Source organism: Silene latifolia, chromosome 7 (genome assembly GCF_048544455.1).
Source record: "Silene latifolia isolate original U9 population chromosome 7, ASM4854445v1, whole genome shotgun sequence".
NCBI lineage: Eukaryota > Viridiplantae > Streptophyta > Magnoliopsida > Caryophyllales > Caryophyllaceae > Silene > Silene latifolia.
The window spans coordinates 10,354,457-10,375,035 of record NC_133532.1 but is presented as its reverse complement, the minus strand read 5'-3'; the positions used below and the strand labels follow the sequence as shown (position 1 = coordinate 10,375,035).

The 20,579-nt window shown below is 31.9% G+C and overlaps 1 long non-coding RNA gene across 1 annotated transcript; it reads left to right on the top strand.

The window, feature by feature from the left end:
* Positions 1–17,251: 17,251 nt before the first annotated feature.
* LOC141590880 (uncharacterized) lies at positions 17,252–17,833 on the top strand. Its single transcript, XR_012520534.1, has 2 exons — positions 17,252–17,407; positions 17,577–17,833. It is a non-coding gene; the product is annotated as an uncharacterized LOC141590880 (long non-coding RNA).
* Positions 17,834–20,579: the final 2,746 nt, after the last annotated feature.

Here is a 20,579-nt window from a genome sequence, read left to right as displayed (position 1 = left end):
AGTGGACTAAATTGAAAGAAGAAATTACCAAATATTAGATGATAAGTGGACTAAATTGAGTGTAGAAATCAATTTACCTATAAATAACATTGCTAAAATCAATATATATAACTAAAGGAGACTTTTTTTTCTAATTATACTATTAGCGTTAGAATTAGGAGATAATTAATTATTTACAATTTTATAATAATTAGGAATATAATTTTCCTATTAGAAATCAAAATTAATTAATTATTTTACAATTTTCCTACTAGAAATAGGAAATACATTAACAATTTATTAAGGCTTTTTTTCCTAGCTAATTATACTATTAGAATTAGGAGATAATAATTATTTAAAATTTTTCTATTAAAAGAATATGATTCTCCTATTAGAAATGAGAATTAATTAATTACTTTACAATTTTATTATTAGAAACAGGAAATGAATTAGTTATCTATAATTTATTAATATTAAAAAATTACTCATTAGTATTTGTTCACTTTTTATTAAATTATAAGGAAATAAAACCTTTGACATATTTATAATATCCAATTTTATAACAACTTCTGATTAAAAAAAATGAGGTATTATGAGGCTAAAAGGCCCTAGGCCGAATTGGGCTGTGACAAATGTGCATGCATAATACGTACTACATGGAATTTACTCATGTAAAGGGTAAAATGAACGCTGAAATATACTTCTACGTCTTTTGTTATTGCTAATGTCATATTTAATTATACATAATACAGTTTATTTTTCAAATGTCATATGTATTTCTCCTACTAATTTTAAAGTTATTTCCCTCACAATACACTTCAAATTCTATTAATAATTTATTATTATATTATTTATATTTATTTGTCATTATATAGAAGTATATTAATCAAAATTTAAATAAGATATTCACAAATTATTGATAAGTACAAAGTTTGATATCTATTTTTCTAGGAGTATTAAAAGATAAAGAAAGTTGCTGCTAATTTGCGAATCGAAATATCATATTATAACAAAGGATTAAATGTTTTGAAAAACTTTATTGTGCGATTGTTTTACAATTTAAAGTAAAAATGGTACCACGAGTAATAAAATAGATTTGAATGAGGCTTGAAGATAAATTAGATTTACTTATTATAGAAATATGTATAAGGTTAAGATTCAATTCATGCAATGATCAACATTAAAAAAAAGTCATGAAAAACACATAAAAGGATAAGAGTAGTCTTTCCCTAACATAGTGAAGACCGCCTCTCTCAAGCTTTTCTTCTGACAAATTTACATGCATAATAAACAATACTATTCAATTATATGGAGCAAACTAATTATTATTGATTTTTTTTTTCGTAAATTGAGCACATCATCACTATAATTTAGGGAGAAATACGAATTGAGAAAGGGTGAGACATATTCGTCATGCAAAATACGATGCTTTAACCACCTTTAGGCAAAAATATAAAAGTAAATGAAAAAATTTAAACCTAAAAGGATGTCACGTACTTGTCAACTCTTCTACAGTTCTCTACCGCATTAATATTCTTATGAAGTTTATGACATTTATTTCATATTAATAAAAAAAATGATTATACTGATTCGTGCAATTTGTGATTTATAACTTTTAGCTAACTTATTTGAACTTGCTTAAATTTATATATTTGAATTGAAGAATATTAATTATAAATATGATAAAGATAAAGTTTGATCTTTAATTTTCTCAGAGATAAAAAAAACTCAATTTTTATTTTCTTATAATATACTAATTAAAGGTCATAATGTAAAACAGGAAATTACACCACAATCTACTATTTCAATATGTCGATGATCAACACTAAAAATAGAACATTTTGTATATATTTAAATAGTGTAAAAACTCTCAAAATGCAAAAAAAATGTTCAATCTGTCTTTATCAAACAAAACCTAAGTTTCTGCATTTTTTTTTGTCATGTTCAACTTAATCTTTACGCGATGTAAAAATGATGAAATTTAGAAAGTAGCGGTTAGTTTTCTGTTAGTTAGATGGACTTTTCAAGAGAGAGATGAAAGCTTTACATTTTAGACCGTTTTATGTGTGAACCGAAGGGATTTAGTAGTGGGCTAAAGGTTGTTTCGAGTGGGAATGAGGTTGATTGCGACGAGTTGGTTAACTAAATTGTTTCCTTACTAGATCTAGAAAGGGGATAATAATTATGAGATTATAAAATTTGAAGAAAAAAGGACAATAAAAATGAGATGGATATAGTAAAATAAATAGCAAAGTTCGTGTATATATATAATATTCAAACTTATTCAGTTTACAAACATAGTACCCAAACACTTTGTTTGAGTATCTGGAATGGAGGTAGGGGAGGGGACGAGAAAAAGACTATGATGAAAAAGGGAGAGAGATAAGAGGGAAGATTGTTTCTTAAACTTTTCTTTGTTGAAAGAGAAATAAATTGTCTTCGATAAGGGAGACGAGGATCCATATCATCTGGAGTAACGATTGGTGTTTCATGGAGGTGAATGAGATTTATGACTTCTTATATGTAAAAACGTGGCGTAAAGGTAGTGATGGTGGTAGTGGATTGGAGGTTATTTCAAACGTGGCGTAAAGGTAGTGATAGTGGTAGTGGATTGGAGGTTATTTCAAGTAGTAAGAACTAATCACGGTGGTGATGTTTTTTTTTTTTGCGGGTAAATTAGTGGGGTGGAGGGCGATGCGTTTAACGAGGATAGTGATAATAAATAATGTTATTTATCAGCAAAATATCGCGTGCACTAAAACATATAGGTAACATCAATAATAACAAGAAATCTCAAAAGATCATACTGATAAAATTAATCTTGACCCCATCAATCCTAATTAAAGTAAAATCTTAATTCTAACAACATTGTCGAGAGTAAGGGTTAGTTTCTATTGGATTGTGGATTTTTCTAGAAGTAGGGGTTTAGTTTTTCACTTGGTTGGATAAATTTGAGAGAAGTTTCGAAGACAAAGATCGATCTTTCAAGGGATGAGATTGTTTTAAATCATGTGTGTGAATATGGAAAAAAAAATAGGGATCTGCGTGAAGGATTTTGTTTCAAATGAGAAGATGGGGGCAAGACTATTGTTATAGGGGGTGTAATAAGCAGCCCCAGCCGTGTAGTATTGCGTTGGAATTTCGTTCACATTCAAAGGTACGTCTATAGTTTGACCGGGAGATATAACTTTTAACTACCTGTAAATGTTTTTACGTAACTATCATTTGACCCAACAATATGATTAAATTATGGTTGATATTCTATAGAAGGAGATTTATTGCATCATTGAGTTGATTATGCAAAGTAGATATTATTGTTTTCCTTGACCAATTAAAAAACAAACAGGTATTAATCAACAAATTTTAAAAACTATCAGTCTAAGTATCATATATATATAAACTTCATATTGGCTTTATTTTCCTAAAAAAACACTATTTTATTCTTATGTCAATATTATGTTCACGGGAATTATTGTTGGTCATGCATGCGGCATACATAAAATCTAAACATGAACGATGTACTATATATCTATATTCCATTTTATTGTGAAATTTATCACACATTATTTTAATATCCGTGCAACGCACGGGCAAGAAAACTAGTAGAAAAGTAAACAATAGATTAAAACCCCTAGAATGGAACAAGTAAATAATTAATAGTATGCACAATGGCTCTTCGCGGTCCTCATTTTGCTCATTTCTTTATGATTCTACGATAGACTCTCAAATGTAACAAACCCGTTGCTGTCATTTATTTGCTTTTGATTTTGGCACAAATACCAACGAAAGAAGATGAATAAATTACTAATGATATGTAGACCAAATTGAGTGTGGATGATTCAATAGCCCATTAAAGACATGGAATTGGCAAACAAATAACTGACCGGAACGGACTAACTAATAGGATAGTGATCATTTGAAACTTTTTCGAGGGTATTAAAAACTGTCAAATGTTTACACTCTCAGAATATAAGAAGAAATGTTGGAAAAAGGTTGCAATTTCATTAAATATAGCCATATAGGTGAAGTAGTTGTCTACATTTTAGTAATACATTTTAACTTTTTATAATTACAGTATTATACACGATAGAACATACCAAATAGGTCCGTGCATCGCACGGGCATTAAATCTAGTATATCTATCTATATTATTAAAGGAAGCTTTTTTCGAGCGATTACAGAATCTCCAAGCCTTGCAAAACTCTTTCGAGTAAAATATTAGAAAATAAATAAAAATAAAAATCATATAAGATCATTGGATATAATTTGTCTTTTAGAAATCTCCGTAAACAACATTATTATGTACTCATACTAGAACTCTAGAAGCAATTGGATACCATAGTACAGTTTAACGTGTAAAACTAAAATTTATCAAGATTTATCAATTAAAGAAGTCTAATGTAAGTTGAATACATGGTCACATGGACAACCTATATATATTCACACTTTGATTAGCTTTACCATCCAACTTTTTTTGTATTATTATTTCCACTTTTTTGTGTATGAGTTTAGAGTATTTAATTTTATGTTTTTATGTGGTACTAATATTATACTCCGTAGTTGATAGCAATCTAATTTTATTTTTTTTTATTTTGATGTTCAGATGACTCTAATGCGTTAACCGGTCAATAAAGGTATTTCTCTCCGTAATCGATTGTTGTCATTTCCTTTTGGCACAAAGACCAAGGAAAGAGGAGAGGACCAATAACTAAAAAAGTGGAACAAATTGAATGAGAGTGATCAAATTACGCATCAAGTTCATTCTTAAAATAGAAAGGACAACAATTGATCGAGACACCCCAATATGGAAAAGAATGACAAAATGGACCAAGGACGGAGGAGTATATTTTTAAATTTCTTTTCTTACAATATGCCTTATCTTTTCTGTATGTATGTAGAATTATGTTACGAGGACCAAATTCTTACCATCATAATCCTACAAATGTTAAATAGGTGTTTTATAAAAATTGTATACTCTCTCCATTCTATTTTTATTTATACCCTCCTCTAATTTTTCCTTAAATCCTTCTCAAATATAAAGAGCCTCTCTTTGATTCAGTCAATAATTTACCATTACTTTATTTCTCTTCGCAAAGTTATATTCACTTGCTTTATTTCTCATCACAAAATAATATTCAATAGTGACGAGTGGATAAGAGATTAGTCAAAAGAAATTTAAAAATATACTCCGGACCTTTTTATACAAAGCATGTAAAGGGGAGATTAGTCAAACTTAGAGCTCATGCAAAACGTATTTGTTATTTGGAGAATTATTTGTATGGAATTATTGCTTCACCGAATCTGATATATATGTGCATGCATAAGAAGTGGCGTTGTTCACAGGAATACAAGTTGAATCGGTAGAGCAGGAGGATATTATCAAGATATTTTTGTAATAGTTGATTCATCCACCATGGGTGAAGAAACCGATCGATGAATCATTATAGCTCTTGCTCTTGGTTATAAGTACAACTCTTGGTTTCTTAAATCTCTTTAATTAATAATTAAGGAACATAGGTGAGATACGTTTGTCTAAAAATAACATAGGTGAGTGATATTGGTGTCTTAATAATAAAGAGTAGTAGTTGGTCTTCTCCGCGACTCCGCCTATACATATGCCCGAACTAGGACATTTGATCGGTGATGAGGACTATGATTTAAATCAATTCGAGATTTATATAGTACATTATTGTTTACCCTTTTTTGCTAAACTATTTTCAAATTTTTTTCTTATAATGCAAATAGTGCTTTTATGGTCTATGGATAGCAAAGTGATAAAAATTAGCATATATACCGTAGAGAGTAATAATAATATTGATATTATTGTAGGAATAAGATCAACAGTTATCATTAATGGTGACAGTGGAAAATGCCCCATTATTTTCGACTCAAAAAATGAACTTAATCTGAATGAAGTTAAACTAAATTGAATAGAGCTGAAAAGATATTCCCTCCAATTCGCAATAAACCTCTCTATTTCCTTTTTCGGTTATTCACAATAACCTCACTATTTCCTTTTTTTGGTAAGTGTTTGTGTGGTCTAAATTTAATTGTATGATGGGTAGTGTATTTGTGTGGTCCAAATTTAATTATATGTTGGGATATTGTGTTTCCTTAATTTTTTTGGCAAGAAATGAAATGGGAGGTTTATTGTGAATTGGAGGAGTATATATAAAAGCTAAATAAGATCAGCACCCATCATTAACGTTGTTTTATTATCATTATAAGGTACAACACTCAATAATACAACTCCTCCTATGAAATATATTAGTCCCCTTTTATATTCTGATATATAGCGTATCCTTGTCACAATGGTAATCAACGCCTACTTTCATACCTCGTGTACAACGGGTCTTCAAAGATGTGAGATTTGTAAGCGTGTGAATCATTTAACTTAATACACTTTACCATTTTACAAGTTTAACTTAATATACACTTTACCATTTTACAATTATGACGTATTATACATAATCTATATATATATATATAAAAGAGGCTTTTTTCAAAAGACAATTAGTCTCCAACTATTCTAAAACACCTAAATAATTTTAAATTAAATTAATAAATTAATATTATTAAAATTAAATCTTAAAATTATTTTAAAAGTTAAAAATAAATCTTAAAAGATAGAGAACTTTATCAAAATACTTTCGAGCTATATAGATAGATAAATTATTAAATTAATTAGATAGAATTTAAGTTAGATCCCACATCTATATGTAACCCTTCTTATATAAAGCAGCCAACTTCTTATTCTCTTGATTTGCATATTTTAGATCTTCCACATTTTTTGTTTGATAGGGAGTAATGATTGTTTATTCCGTTATTTAATTGCTTGACATGCATAATTTATTTAGCAATCTAATATACATATTCTACTTCTTTAATGTTATTAATTTAGTGAATTTTGTACGTCTGATTGCAGGAAAAATTGAATTGATGCCCATGTTAATATACTCAGCTATTAAGGTTTGTTCCCCTATTTATGATTATCAGACCTTTTTCTTTTGTCCAAATAGTTGTTTCTCAAAAATTATAGCTTATTACACGATAAGACGATCTATTTTTATAAAAAAAAATGATTCATTTAATACTAATAAATGAGTTTTCAGTAATGAGATCGTCTAACCGGGTGAGACCGTCTTACACTAAAACTATTGTTGTTTTTCAGGATTGACTAATTGTGTACTTATTTTTGATACATCCAGTTTTTATTATTAGGTTGGATGGAAGGAGTAATGCTCGATATGATAATGCACAGTAAAAAAAAGGAATTATGTTAAATTACGGGTTTGGCCATGATCGTGAGAATTATTTGAGATATACGAGAAGTCGAAAAAAACAGATTATTACAATCTTAATACAAGAAGGAACTTTTTTTTGCTTTTGGGTGGATATTTTAGTAACACTTTCTCTAATTCTTCATGAATATTTTGTAATGATCAAGTTTAGATATACGTGTAGTAGGATTCTAAAACTAATTTATTTTCTCTTTAATAAAACCAAATTGATGTTGCCGGCTCGCCGCTAAAACATAAATGGAAATTAAAAGGGAACTTTTAATCAATAGTTGGAGTGATTCATTCTTGATTGTTAATGCAGGATAAGTGGAATATTGAGAGCAAATTACAAAGTGGCTAATTCAGATTTTGTGTTAATACTATAAAGCAATATTAAATTCACACAAATCTCCACTAACACAACTCTAGAATTTTATTATCTACTATACATTCATCTATGTGATCAGCGCAATGATAGAGTTTTGTATTTGTAGAATCAAAATAAGAAGCGGACACATGCGACGGATATGATTTTAGATGATATTATATGAATTTTAGAAGATATTTTTAAAATCTCACTAAAAAAATCTTCGCGTTACATAAAAATCAAATTACATATACTCAAGTTTTAGACTAAATTTCATATACTCGAGTTTTAGACTTTCTTCTGCTTATAATTAACTTGAGTCTTCATGAGATTAAAGTAAATAATACGGAAGTTTGTATATTTAAGCCTAAGATCATGTAAGGTGGGCAATTGCTAAAAATAAAAGAGCCATGGTAGAATATAACTCCAATACTCCATGTAGACCAATATAAATTATACACATTCTAAAATCTTGCTCTATGAAATGTTACACACTCTTTTCGTCTTGGTGCTCCAATGTACAACAACAAGAGAGAAGTTATATTTTAAGACTTTCATGATGCACTATTTCGAATGACTTTATTCTAAACTAATAATTGTAATTTATAAATTATGTTAAAACACAAAATTTCATTAAAGATGGGCACTATCCGTCACAAGTAAGACCAACTGTAACAAGGTACAGAGTTTCTATTTCTATTTATGGTTGACCATTTGTTCTTTCGCCATTTACGCACAAGTACATGCCAAATAGGTTTATTAAGGAGACGAAGTATTGAAAACCTTACAAATGAAAAAGATAGCAGCATGCCATAGCAGAGTTGGATTCGAGAATAACGGGGTTCACAATTATGAAAATAAGAGTGAAAAAAGGCTTCGTAGAGGCTAAAACTCGGGTCCTCGGTCACTTTTAAAAGTGGCCCAATTACAAGCATAATGTAATTAAGTTTAGTATAAACGGTGAGGCGAGAAGGAATTATATCTAAGCTCTTATAAGTTTAGTTCAGATTTTATATGTTCAGTTATGAATAGTTAAGCTCAATTAATACCCACTTTTCTATAAGCTCATATATGTCCAGTTCAGTTTTTATAAGTTTAGTTTAGAAACATTCAGCTCCTATAGGTTTAGTTCGGCTTTTATATATTCAGATCAGAAAAGGTAAAACCCTTATAAATTCAGTTCACTTCAGTAAAATTCAGTTAAGAAAAGGTAAACCCCTATAAGTTCAGATCAGTTTAGTAAAATTAATCATAAGATATTACAAATTGGCCCGGACATCGCCCGGAAATTCTAAAACACCTATTCTAAAACACCTATTAATCAGGCAATTCTAGAGTCTCCAACTATTCTAAAACACCTAAATAATTTTAAATTAAATTAATAAATTAATATTATTAAAACTAAATCTTAAAATTATTTTAAAAGTTAAAAATAAATCTTAAAAGATAGAGAATTTGATAAGATGTCATATTTTAGTGAGATAGAATACAACATTAACTTAAATTGGCTATATGCGCAAGACTAATGAGTCATATTTATAATTGTGAACACGTTTAAAATGGTAAAAAAAGTTCCACAACAATTAAAGGAGAAACAAATTTGAAACCCGTGCAACGCACGGGCACAAAATCTAGTATAATATTATAATAGAGGCTTTTTTTCAGGCAATTCTAGAGACTCCAACTTTATAAAACTACTTAATTAATTCTAGAGACTCCAACTTTATAAAACTACTTAATTAATTTTTATTTAAAATAATATTATGTATAATTATCCCAATATTTGTATAGTTAGTTATCCCCAATATTTGTGCAAATTCTATCTAATATTTGTGCAAATTCTATCTAATAGAGTTTTATAAGTCCACCAACTTTGCTATTAAACGCTTCATACCGAGTCTGAAACAGATTTCATAGAAATATTTTGAAGGCCAGAGCACCTGTCAAGGTTCAGAATTTTCAACGGACATGACTTGATAATATCGTGTAGCATATGTTCGTCTACAGCGACCTCTGATAAATCCAAGATTGTAGCGAGACAAGCTTCAAGTTTTCATAATATGGCAGATTGGCTAAGTGTTGATATTGGATCGCCACAAGAATCCCATCTCTTTTCACTTACATTTCGAGATGAAGACTCGACACAATCACCTGCTATATAGGAGGCTTTTGGCATTGACTGGTTTGAATTTTTCATGGACTGTGATTCATAAACAATGGCCTCCAATAGGCCACTGCTCCTTGGAGAAGGACAACTTGAATGACTGTGCTCACTCAAAGGAGATTGGATTAAGGTATCAACAGTCTCAAGTTGGAGTGAAGGGAGCTCCATCTTCATCGCCTCTAAATTGGGCTCTGAAGAAGGGGATTAGCCATTTACAGGGGTATGGCTACCAGGAATCTCCATTAGGGAGGCCTGATTGACTTTCAAATCTTGATCGTATGAAAGCGATGACCAAAGAGACCGCCCTGCAGAAAGCCTCACAAAGGGGTCATCGTCATACGGGTCAAATACACCAGAACCAGAGAATAGGGTTCCCGTCCCGTCTCTCTGAGACGTTTGTTAGGGTTCAGTCTGGGTAACATGTTAGAGTCAGTAACAGTGCTCTGGCCTTCAACAAAGCTCACTGAGCGGAAATCCCTGAAGATTGATCCAGGACTATGCAGAAAGCTCGAGTTTTGATTGAATGCTAGATTCCTGCAGAAAAAGGCCTCAAGTATTTATGCTGACTTATTGTTTTACAGCTCCACAGATGTAAACTTAGCCACCCATATTACTGACTCTCCAAGGATTGCGATCTGCAAGTCCGTCACTGTTGTATCTGTATCTTGAACATCACCTCTTCTTATTTATTTAGTGTTCACCCTTTTTTAATGAGGTGTTAGTTTCTGGCTCTAGATTTAGCCCTGGCCCTTGTATAATCGCTCCTTTAGAAACTCGGGTTATTGAAATCTGTAAGTGCATCAATTTGCTTGAATTTACTGTTTCTCCAACTTTTAAAGTTATCCTATGTTTCTCCAACTTTTAAAGTTTTCTTCTTTATCTGCTTCCAAGTATCCGTCATTCAGAGATGGATACAATATTTTCACAATTCAACTTATGTAACACCGCTAAAGGGTCCATTTTATGCTGCCTCCGACACACACACACACTCGTGATTCATGTCAAAATATTGTTTAGTTGGACAAAATGTATGAGATATAACATTAAATAAAAATTGTTCAATACAAGTATAAAACCCATGACCTCTAACTAAGAAATAGTCTTAATAACCACTAGATTCACATAACTAATGTGCTCCTTTACTAAAGAATACTGTAATTATTTTTCGGGAAAGGGATGCAGATGAACCCTCTGCACCCCCGCCAAAAACGCCACTGCATCCCAACTGTTTTTATATATTCACGCCATCAAAAATTTGACGTTACATTGCACCAAAAAAAAACTTGACCAGTTAGAACAAGGTTTGTTATCTTATTTGAAGAAAATTTTAAGTTATAATTCTAATTCATTTTTAAGACCTTCACGTTATTTTATTTTCTCTGTTTAAAATTAAATATTTTTGATGTCTATAAAGTGATTTTCTTGATACAGGGGTGTATTTTCACAAATTTTGTTGATAATAATATAGTTGGTATCTTTAAATTAAAGTATGATTCATTTTTTTATGGCATGTTAATAATTATAATTAAACCAAAATATACAATAATTACACTATTGTCCAATTGTGAAATCAAGACAATATAGGAAAAAAAACGCATGAAATTCAAGGCTAAATAAAATTGGATTTAATATGTATTTTAGGTACAATGTGAACTCTATCTATATATAAAGAGGATAATTATTGCTAATGCAATTATTAATTATCTGGATTAAATTAGTTTTGATTAGATAATGATTTAAATTAAAAATTATAAAATAAAAATTTTAATTTAAATATTTTTTTAAAATAAAGAGGTTGATAAATTAAATTTGACTCCAACAATAATTTCACATTTCTGTTCATGTCATCCACAATATCTTACCTTTTTAGTTAATATTGAGAGGTGAACCAATATTTATTATTGTTTGGTATTTATCACACAAGCTATGAAATTGATCGTATTATTTTTCTTTTTACAGGTTTGTTGATATCTATCGTGGGATATAAAGTAAGGTAAGTTCTCAAGTATTTCAATACAAATTTTTCATTATAAATTTTTATTTCTTTTACTTTTCTTCATTCTAATGCAGGCTGAACCAAGGGTTTTTATTTGAGATTGGCAGGCCACTATACTTACACACGAGGAATATTGATATATTTTCCAATAAGAAAAATCATACTCAGTATAATCATGTTTATTGACAAATTGGACTTGAACTCATTATATTAGCCAACATACTTTGTACTATATTATGTTATTGAAACCATAAGTTCTCTTTTTATCAATTTCGGGACATAACGCCTGATGAGTAACACCACTCAGATCAATTATGAAGTCAGTCTCGCATTCATTATTTCTTTGTTATCGTTGTTGGCAGTATTTATTTATCAATTATTATAGTAATGATATTTATCTATGTTCTTAGCGGTTTTTCAATGTCGTTTTGATTTAAGGTGTTTTTGCTCTTTTAGAATGTTATATTTGTTCGACAAATTTAGCACCCACATTAGATGCTTTAATGTTAAAAACTCATGCCCATAAGTAATCAACCTTTCTTATACGTGTTCTTTTATCCAGAATTCCACCATTATTAATTAATGGTAACTTTTGACGTCGAACTTCTGTATTCATGCAAGTACTCATGCCTACAAGTAAGCCTAGCAAACGAGTTCAGTCGAGTCGGGCGCATGTCAGGTCAAGTTGAATCATGACATTTAGAATTTGTAAGAGTTTGGATCGGGTGAGATGCAGTCAAGTGTGTTGTTATCGAGTTATTTAGGATGGTCATGTCAAGCCTATGCTAAAATCATTAGCCTTACACAATACCGATATATTACAAAAAATCATTAACCTAAAACTAAGTGGTAAGAAAAACAATATAAAAAAGTCAAAAATTTCCTAACTAATATCAAAAAGAGGAATGGAGGGAGTATATAATATAATAATAGTACTATGAGATAGTATTACAAAAAGACTAATTAATATTAAAAACTATATGGAATTAAATTTCTCGCAAAATCCATTTTACTTAGTTTTAAACGCAATAGTTACTTGAAACTAAATAGTTATTAGTTTTTCAATATAATAATGCTTAAAAGTATGATGAATAGTTATTATATTGTTTTCCATGTAATTATTTCGTAATTGTGAACACTGTTTAAAATAGTATTAAAAGTTCCATAACAATTAGAGGTGAGTCAATATTGTAACCCGTGCAACGCACGGGCACAAAATCTAGTATAATACTCCCTCCAATTCAGTGTTTTCTTCCCTTTGTTTTGGGGCACAAGAATTAAGGAGGGAGTTAAAAAATGAATAAAGAAAGATTGTGGGGTTTGTAGATTGGAGAGAGGAATGAATAATTGGGAATTAAATAAGGAATTGTGAGTTATGTGGGGTATGGTGAGAGGAGAGAAGGATGAATAAAATAAGAGTAAAAGTTAGGTGGGGTTTGATAATGGAGAAATGAATGAATAAAATAAGAGTAAAAAGTTTCCAAAATAAGAAAGGGGAAGAAAACCTGAATAATCCGTTTAAGGAAATAGGGAAGAAAACAGTGAATTGGAGGGAGTATAGATTAGTGAGTAGATAAGCATACTATCCGGCATTGTCACATGCATTTTACGGCGAGATTCCTGATTCCAGTTTACGATGTATTGAAATGCACAAACAAATGAACAATTTGGTTTTTAGGGAAGCCTACATAAATGAATCGATCATCGACTCATCGTCGAAAGTTGAAGAAAACTAAACAAAGCAAACTATTATGTCTTAATATTAGAACGGGTTAAATAACCACTTAATTATTTACAATAAATATTTTGCATTTTTCTATCATTTCTTTTTATCTTATTCATGGTATTTGATTCGTCTTATTCTTAAGACGGATACACTCGTCTTAAATAAGAATTTGACATTATTGTATTGTTTCTTTATAAAAGCGGTGTCTAGAACGATTATGGGACAGTCTCTCGTTATAAAAAAAAATTAACGGAAAATGCACGCTATGTCCTTGAGGTTTGATATTTTGTCCGAAATACGCAATTTTTTGATCTGGAAAACTTTAAGAGCTCATAACTCATGTTCACGAGCTTAGAAAGTGTCGATTTTTTTTTTTCAAATTAATCATCCTTCCGAGAACTACGGTTTAAAAATAAATTGTCGAATTTGGTGGTGGTTAGCCGTGTTGGAACAGTATGGTCATGCGTAGTATGCTAGTGAAATAATGAGCGGTGGCCGATCTATAATTTTTACTCTATATGCCTTTTTTTTGTATAGAACTCCCTTTTCTTTATCACCAAAGCTTGGAATAGACGGTTTTTCACTAAGCTATTAAGAGACCAATCTTTCATATTCACTTATTTATTTTTCATGACCCTTTTATTGTTGATCGTGACATAGTAATTTCGTACCTATTTACATAATAAATGTATCATTTTTTCTTACAATTGTAAAACAGTTTTTCAATAAACTTATTCTAAGTAGACATGTACTCGGGCCGGGCTGGCCAGGGGGCGGGCCGGGCCGGGCTCTCCTGGTCAAACCCGGGCCAGGCCAGGGGGAAGGGGCGGGCTTGGCCGGGCTTGGATATGCTTGACCCGGGCCAGGACCAGAGGCGGGCTAAGTCCGGGACTGGCTGGCGGGCCTTACCATTTTATTTTTTTATTTTTGCTAAAATGGCGGGCCAAGGCCGGGCCGGGCTGGAATTTCAGGACCCGGGCCAGGTGTAACACCCCCATACTCCAAGTGCCTTACCAGGACCACTCGGGTATGAAGACATCACCATCTCGGTCGCCCGAGGTATGATAATCAAATAGACAAAACAGAAACAACATTTATTATAAATAGTTTAATGAATAAATACAATCCTCAAAACCAAACCAAAGTACGATACAAGATTCTCAAACGACGGTTCTAACTGAAATGTAAAATAAACTAAGGCTACAGCGGAAGACTCCTATCATCTGTCGTGGCATCCCAGCTATCCCAGTACTCATCTCAATACCTGCTCAATATCTGCTCACCATCCCCGAATGGATCACCGCAGTTTACAAAACAACACCGGGTCGTACTAATCACACAATCAATATAGATAACAATAATAAGATAACAAACAATTTGGAATCACACACACACACACACACACACCACCAACTCCCATCATCTCAATCGATCATCCCCTTTGGACCCAGCCCCGCGATGGGGGACCATGCCGTTCCCACCTAAGCCCCGCTCATCGTACGAGCGATAACCCTGTCCATTAATGTGCACATCCCCTTCCGTGGCGGGTTCCACGAAGGGCGAAACTAGGGCGTGAAGTCACTCCCGCAAGTGACCCCACTCAGCCGAGAACGCATCTCGAGAACCATAGACAACCAATCACAATCACAATCATCATATCAAACAACTAACTACAACACATCACCAAGACATATAAATACGGAGTATTACACCAGGCCAGGGTTAACGGCGGGCTAAGGCCGGGCCGGTTCAGGCCAGGCTGCATAAAATAACAAACTAAGACGGGCCAGATCAGCCCGTGCTGATGGCCAGCTCTAATTCTAAGAACGTCTCTTGGGAGACTTACCTAATTTCTTGTCATTTCACATTTTGGGTCAAATAAGAGAACTTTAAGCGGTTATATATGTCGGAGAGTTAAAAGTTTCAATTCATGGAATATACAATCAGTTGTATATGTTGTGCGATGTAAAATCTGACTTTTGTAATTAAGTATCCGAGCTTTATGTTAAAGAATATGAGCTTTATTAGAAAGTATTGAACTCATCCATTTACACATTAAAAACATGAATTTTGAATTAGCTCAGAAAGAATACATATAAGCTCAGATTCTTATAGCTTGGTTGTACAATGCTTATGGTACAACTGGATGTATAATACTATTTGTGTAAAATTTTGGTAAATCAAACTAAGATATTCGTATTTATTATTGAAAAATCTTTTACAAGATAATAATTTCGACGGAAACAATAATATATAGATGGAGACAAAGACGGTCAAATGTGGCATTGAAGACCGTGGAAAACAAAATGAGAAGAAAATACGAGGTAGTACATGATATTAAGATTTTCTAAGAAAATATGAGTAAGATGTTTAAAATTATTTATACTCATATAAAGATACTTTTAAGACAATCTAATGGTTTTTATTTCATATAAGTTATCCTAAACGAGTTATTTGGTAAAATAGAAGTCTAGTCATCAACATAAAATATCGAAAATGTTCTATGATATCTCTCAATTTTTTAACACGGGTTTTCTATTCTTAAAATACGTCTCAAAATTTTACAAAAGATTATTACTTTAAAAAATGTTTAGGATTTTTGATGCAAAATGTTTTTGGAAGATTACATGTTTGGGCATTGTAATCAAATAATTACATAAAAAACCTATACATTAATTATATATATTAAGGTTGAAAAAAAAGGCATTAAATACATTATGGTTAAAAAAACGAGAAATATAGCAAATTACCCCAATAATAAGTTTGATACTATGTACAATTAAGTTCCTTAACTTATAAATGTAGCAAATTGGCCCCATAAATTTCTCTCCATATGCAATTAACCACATATCTTATTTTTAAAAATGAATATATTAAATTAAATATTTTACTATTATTGAACATCAAAATTATTGATCAAATATTAATTCTAAAATTCCTAGCTATTAGAATGCTATTTTTTTTTTCATTTTGGTGAAAAAATATTCCTAATATGAGAATGTTTAGTGAAGTTACAATGAAAAGATACGTGCCTACATTTTTCGCTATATTTGGTTCATATTTTTCGTTGAATATGTAAATATTGTATTTAATTTTTAATACATATATTTCAAATGATTTTTATAATAGAAAATAATAGGTTTTAGTTAAAAAAATGATAGAAAACTTGATTTGTGCTTAATTGCACATTTTTGAAAACTTATGGGGCTGAATTACTTCAAGTGAAATTTAACTGGTTAATTTGCACATAGTACATAAATTATGGGGTAATTTTGTTACATCCTCGAAAAAAAAAAACACTGAAAATACATATTGCAAGAATAGAACCCGTAGTGTCAGGGTGCAAACTCATGTTCCACATCGGTAGAATAAAGATGAAAGATCATCTTTATAAGTGTTCAAAGAATATAATAGTACGAGACCTTTTGGGAAGGAGCACAAGAGTAAATCCGTAAAGACTTAGCCCAAAGCGGGCAATTTCGTACTATGTTGAATTGTGAACACAAATACAACATAAGTCCAACACAAGATATTTATGCTTCCACACACCCCAACACAAGACTCCACCTCACGAAGATAAGACGTGCATTGCATGCACGATTTCACGTTACACACAACAGTTTCCAATGAGATTCTCGTTGTCGGAATGAATCAATTAAACAATACAATTAAGCTGAGTATGATTTATGTACGTGTATGTTGGTGAATCCTCTATAAATATAGGGCTAAGTAACGGAGTCATACCACCAACAAATCATATAATCATACAATAATCTTCTCCTTTCAATCAACAATAGTGTAATATACGAAAACCTTGATTACTAGAATGGCCTCCTTTTTCCCAATGGATAACTTGAAGCCCGCTTCTCCGCATTGGCCAGGTCCACCCACTCAGGTATGATTACTGATTTACTTGTCGACCTCATTTCAACTATTACTTTAGTTTTTAGCTATATATATATATATATATATATATATATATATATATATATATATATATATATATAATTATATATATTAAGCTAATACTTGTACTGATATATAATTTTATTGGTGTTATATAGGCCACAATAGACGGAGATGACGCTTCATGCCTCGTGTAAAATGCATCGTACATACTAACTGGCCTTTATGCTACTAAGGATATATAGTTTCCGAGTCTGATGTTATGTTATGTTCTTTTATGGTTCAATCCCAGACTTTGAGTTAGCTACCTGATGTGGGTGTTCGTTATATATCGACCTCATATTCGTAGACTCATTGTCATATCCTTTTTAATTTCTGCTATAATAAAATATAAAGGCCAATGTTTTAATTTCTATTTACGTTCTACTTGTTTATATTATTATCCTGAATTTTTTTGCTAAAATGGGCGATTTTGACTAATTATTTAACGAAATTGAAATTAATTATCCAAAATGGATCCACGTCATACCCAAACCTAGGTTTGTATTTAAATCGCCATCTCGGCCGGCGACCATACCCAAATTGCAACCAAACCTAAATTTTGCTGTTATGATAATTGAGCATAAAATCGTCATGGGGCCTGGCGACTTGGCCTAAAGTCGTCATGCACCTTGGCGACTTGAATGGGCAGTGTTTGGGCCAATTTTGACGAAATAGCTGAGTATGTCTCAGATTCAAGTAGCCAGGCGATTTGGCCTAAAGTAGCCATGGGGGCTAGCTACTTGGCCTAAATTTTTTTTTTCCTAATTTGGGGCTATGAAACTGGGAAGGGGAGGGGAGTCGCGGAAATATGTCTTCGAAATAAGTCGCCAAGCGCCGTGGCGATTTGACCCTTGACCATAGCTTCGTAAATTCCAAGCCTACGTGGACCCATTTTCGACGATTATTTTGGGAATCGACCTATTCCGTTAAATAATTAGTGAAAATCGCTCATTTTAGAAACGGATTCTATTATCCTACTCTTTCTTCGTCGTGCTTGTTGAAAACATTTTCCCAAACTAACAGGTACGTCTCGAATAATTCGGAGGCCCGTGCAAAATGAAAACGGAGGCCCTCAAAATTTTCCGAGATGCTTTAGATATTTTTTTTTCAAAAGAGAGCATATAAAACAAACAAAATAAATAAAAATGGTTAGGACAAGGCTCGACCGGGTGGCTTGGGCAATTGAAACATGTTTTGATCACCACTGCGCTATCACACTTCTGTTAATATACATAGTGATTATTATGTATATTACTAATGTGTGTACTTTTATTTGCTCATCTCAAAACATGAAGCAGGAGCACTTTCAATACAAAGATGTGTGTATTTTTATTTGCTCATCTCAAAACATGACGAATAACGTTTCAAATAGTCCGTCTTCAAAGTTCAAAATTGTACTCCGAAAGACTCCGATGTATGCAACAAATAACCGGGACAGAGGGAGTATATATGCAACATGTTCTCATTGCCTTTAATTTTCGCCTTAAAACCGGCCATCCCGAAAGACTCCGATGTATGCAACACCACTCTATCGTGCAATAAAAACAGTGACTCAAAAGGAAGTGCAATGAGATTGAAACCGTTTGAGAGAACGGTGTGACTTGTGAGGGCGAGATGAGTAATATAAAGCATAGAGAACGTGTATCAAATATGTGAACGGCTCGAATATAATCCATGGATTCTCGCAAGTACTAAGAGTATAAAATGACAACATCTATTCGTATCTATCACACAATATGGAGTATATTTTATTTTTAAAAAAAAATGTTGACAAAAAGTATGTCTTATCACAAATTCTTATTTATATCCGTTGATAACAGGAATAATTTACAACGAAAATATAAATCCATCCAAACCAACACTTTTTTGGTGGATGATGGTGTGAAGAGTTAAGAGGGGAGGGGGTGAATTAGGTTTACCTTTTAAAAAATTTCTCCTTTACTTGGTTATATACTAACACAAGTAAGAGCTATTAAGTACAAACTTGAGAAACTTAATGAATTATAAGTTCACAAGAAATACAGCAGATCTATGCAACATAATTATACTACTTCCACCTCTTGACATTATCAAGGAATGATAAATATAGTGACGGACACAATTTGACATTGACATTACTTTAATAACAACAAGGCTAGGTTCAACAAATAAAATAAGTATGGTTTGCAAAAGAATTTGATGAACATTAATCCAAAAAGGGTTAAGATTATGGGTAATGGGTTAGGGTAATGGATAAGTGGGCTAGAAATGGGGTTAATCAAGCATCATCAATATCCTTGTGACTTTTCCCCTCAAATGTTTGCCTACGCTCCAAAAATTCTCCATTAAAAATTCGAAATTTCTCAAGTTCATCATGAGACTTCATGGTATCACTAGCCAATTGATAAAGTACCAGATGCAACATTTACCTTGACTGTTGTAGAGATCGTTTTTTTTTTCCTCGAACCTGATTTCTTTGTTTGAAACAAGCTTGATATAAGAATGGGCTTGTCATCTTCGTTTTCCTCAAGTTATCGCCAATGATTTTGACGATTTTCTCATTTGTATCATGTGATAAGAACAATGGGTCAAGACTATTGTTAAACATATCATGTTCATTAAATTTACCAACACCTTCATGGATTCCATCTTCATTTTCAACCCCAATATTCTGGTCATCTTCCTTAATTAATTAGACCAGTGATTTTCTTTCATGTCACGGTGACATGGATTGTGGCATCAGATTTGGGAGGAGATATAATCTTTGATTGCTTAGAGAAATGGTTTTTTCAACAAATGTGCTTCCCAACTTTTCAAATATGGCAGCGAATTTGGTGGACCAAGTCATTTGTTTCTTTGATTTTTTCGTTGGATCATAGAATCTTGAAACACATCGGGGTCTAAAGAGAAAATAAATCCAACCAAATAGCCAATTCATGGGATTTGAAAAGTTAGAACACATCTATACGATCACTCCACACTGAATTTAGTCGTAAATATTCCTACAGCGTAAGTCATAACACAAAATCTCATTGAAGACGGACGATATCCGTCACAAGCTTGTGATAGATACCGTTTCCTCTCACAAAATACCCATTGATAGATGAGTGGGAAGCACATGAAGGGTGTCCCACCTTATC